The sequence below is a fragment of the Poromitra crassiceps genome (assembly GCF_964638095.1).
Source record: "Poromitra crassiceps genome assembly, chromosome: 1".
Classification (NCBI taxonomy): Eukaryota; Metazoa; Chordata; class Actinopteri; order Beryciformes; family Melamphaidae; genus Poromitra; species Poromitra crassiceps.
Window position 1 is genome coordinate 87,718,757 of NC_139623.1, and position 3,861 is coordinate 87,722,617.

At 46.1% G+C, this 3,861-nt stretch overlaps 1 pseudogene across 1 annotated transcript; it reads left to right on the top strand.

Moving 5' to 3' along the window:
- Positions 1-632: 632 nt before the first annotated feature.
- Positions 633-1,115, top strand: LOC310784383 (vesicle transport protein SFT2A pseudogene; annotated as a pseudogene). The gene has a single exon. The product of its transcript is annotated as a vesicle transport protein SFT2A pseudogene (transcript).
- The last annotated feature ends 2,746 nt before the right edge of the window (positions 1,116-3,861 follow it).

Genomic DNA, 3,861 nt, shown 5'->3' on the forward strand with positions numbered 1-3,861 from the left:
ATAAATCTGACATCATCAGTGATGCTGGTCTCATTTGCCACACAGCAGCCGAGCTGCGAAATGCGAGCTACAGGGCCAGCTTCATGAGCTGCAGGACGGGCGAGGCCGCGTAGCGGGCGAGCCTATGAATCGAACGCGCGAGATCCCTAGTACTTCAAAAGGCTCTGGGCTATGAGCAAAAGTTGTGGAATTTATAACCTCAGCAGGGAAGATTTTTGACATAACTGACATCAGTTCTTCTGTGGTGTTTTATGGCAGTTGGCATCCTTTATGTTGCATTACTTCCTCCTGGATTTATGCATCCACTGTTTCCCTGCATTCTGTCCCTCAACATCAGTTCTTCTTCTAATGGCCTTCGTCGTTCGGTTCCCTGACATCATCAGTTGTGAGACAGTCCTACTTAAAGCATCTGCAGGGAAGGATTTATGACATCATTGATGATGTCACAATGTCTATGCATAAGTGACATCTTCCCTTAGTTAATTAGTAGTGAAAGAAAACATAACATTGTAACTGTGTGAGCAAAATTGCAGTAACGCCACATAAATATTAACGTTAGAAGTAAAGGAGGTAGGAAATTTCCGAGTTTCGGACGGTAATTTCATCTAATATTTGCCAGCTAGCTCTCAATGATGGACAAGCTTCGTCGTCTGATAAGCGGTCAAGAGGAAAATGAAGAGTTGGGTATCACTGCACAGCTCCTTGATGACTCCACTCTCAGCTCCAGCACCAGGGTGAAATGGTTTGTCATAACCTATGCTGCAGGCGTACTGTGTTCAATGTTTGGCACAGCATTGCTGTTCCTTCCCAATGGCGTCAAGCTCTTTGCCGTCTTCTACACACTAGGGAACATCGCAGCACTTTCCAGCACCTGCTTCCTAATGGGACCATTAAAACAGCTGAAGCGCATGTTCGAACCAACAAGAATAATAGCAACCATTGTTATGCTGCTCTGCCTTATCTTAACACTTTGTGCAGTGTTTTGGTGGCATAAAAAGGGGCTGGCCATCATCTTCGGTATTCTGCAGTTCTTGGCAATGACATGGTATAGCATCTCTTACATTCCATTTGGCAGGGACGCTGTGATGAAATGCTTTACTACCTGTCTGAGTTAAACTGGTTTTATGCCTACGTGAAATCGCCAGCGCCGACTGTTGAAGGAGCCCAGTCTACTACTGTAAGCTACTGAGGTGTCTAACCGCGGATGACCTGGGTGACGCGCTCGCTGCAGCTGATGTTACATACATACGAGATTTGTTGTGTAGGAAATTGAGCAAAGCAGTCCCTTAGGTGAAAACGTGGATTTATTGGCTCCAGTGCATCAAGGTAAATACGGTCCATTTTGTGATCCAAAAACAGAAAAGAAAAGCACACCAAACAAATGTCGCGCCGTTGCTAAGCGGTCAAAAACCCTTTGCCCTTCCGGGCCAAACACCTAGCGAGCCAAGGTGAAGGCAGCACCTATGTAGAAAACCTGGTAACATGGCACAGCGACACCACATGGACAAGTAAAGATATGACAGCACAAAATCAACCACAAATATGACCAGAACACATTTGGCACTTACACCGACTACCGGCGCAGCTCGGCGGAGGGGGGCGTGCAGCTCCTTGAAAATGTGACTTTGCGGCGTCAATGCAGACGTGACGTGACCAGCACGAGAGCTGTGATTGGCCGTTGCCTTGGGCCGCACACATATCCGCTGACGTAATTGTTGTGAGGAATGAGGAAATGGCATTTCCTCATTTAACAGTGTGTGTCCCTCATCTAGCAAAGCCTTCTGCAGGCTCACCGGAATGAGTTTTGAAATGGAGGGACAATAAAATGTCCCAAGTTCTTGGTAAACAACATGATAGCGTCATATGTAATGGACATGAGTGTACCACAAGCCACCTAGTGTTTTAGAGGTGTACCGCAGCCAACGCAGTTACGTTCGAGTATGCACAGTCTCACTGTCGCTGCTAGTCAGCGGCAAGGCTCCAAGTTGAGGCTGCGCAGAACCCTGTCAGCGCCTTTAGAATGGCTCTACAGTTTCATGTGAAGACTGGTCCTAATATGCAAACTACCTCTGTAAACACATTATTGTAAATAAATCTATTTGTAAAGTACCTTGAGATAACGCTTGATACTGTATGATATGGCACTATATAAATATAAATTTGATTGAGTGATTGCTTCACCGTTCACTGACCATTGTCATTGTGACATCATCAGTGATTTATGACATCACCGATCACAATTCTATACTGTACTAGAATTGAGCGTGTGATCTCATGCATGTAATCTCACTGAGGCCATTTACACCTGGCGTTAACATGCGTTTTCTGCCATCAGATTGCAATCAGATTGTATTTTATCACTTCAGCCTGATTCCATTTACGTCACCTGGCGTTAACATGCTTTTTCTGCAATCTGATTGCAATCTGATTGCAGAAATGGTTGTCCTCTCAATCCACATAAAGTTGCTGTATCCAGATTGAGAAGACACATTGCATTTACACTTGTGTTCAATGTGTACACAATGCATCCTTGACCACCTCCGGAGGTGGTTTGGCCGATTAGATTGCAATCCTTCTTCAATGCGTTTTGGGGGTGTTTACACCTGTACTTTCAAGTGATAAAACACAATCTGATTGTAATCTGATCACAGAAAACGCATGTTAGCGCCAGGTGTAAATGGCCTCACTGTGTTCACACGTTTGTGATATATCACTGTGTTCACACGTAACTTCTGTGTTCACGTGTTGTCACTGATCTCACTGTTCTTCTTCATTGGTGTTTTACGGCAGTTGGCATCCTTTATGTTGCATTACCGCCTCCCATACTCCACCGGCTTCCCACCCGCAGACACGGCAATTGTGTCTGTAGGAACGTCTAACCAAGCCGGAAGTACCGCTGCCGGGAATTGCATTTCCTGGACTCTAACCATATACTGTCAAGACCTGCAGCCGGGGTTCAGGACAGGCCACGGATGTATCTCTGCTTCCCTGAAGGTCCTCAACAACATCATCACCACCATGGACAACAAACAGGTCTGTGTAGCGTCCTGCATAGACCTAGCTAAGGCTTTCGACTCGGTCCACCATCACATCCTCCTGGATAGACTTGCCAGCATTGGCCTGTCCAGCAGCTGCTGAAATTGGTTTGCCATGGCCCTTCCTCCATGTGTCCACCCTTCAACATAGCCTCACCTCTGTCCAGGAGTCCTTCCACAACCTTCACCTGCTTCTCAACTCCAAAAAGTCCAAATGTATGCTGTTTGACCAGAAAAAGCCCAACACTATCAGCGCCCTTAAGACACTGAGAATGGCTCGAAATTGGAGTTTGTCACCTCCTACAAATACCTGGACTCATCCCTTCCATTTCACACACACATTAATAACCTCCTGGCTAAAGTCAGAGCTAGACTCGGCTTTCTGTTTGGCAACAAGGCTTCTTTCACGCACTCCGCCAAACACACTTGTAGAAATTACCATCCTTCCAATGTTTGATTATGGTGACACCATCTACAAAATGGCATCAAAGAGTCTCCTCAGCAAGCTCGATACACTTCACCACTCAGCAATTTGTTTTGCAACAGGTGCACCCTTCAGAACTCATGGTGGACTCTGGACTGGCCCACCCTTCACACCAGGCGGCAACATCACTGGCTGCAACTAGTTTACAAAACTATCCTTGGCAAATCTCACTCTCTCCAACCTCCTGCACGTTTCCCACAGCACTTACCACTTAAGATCCAGCAACTTCATTATGCTCATCACCTCAAAAGTCCGTACTACCTTTGGCCATAACTCCTTCCGTTTTGCTGCTGCAAATGACTGGAACACACTACAAAACACACTTAAACTCACTACTCTCAC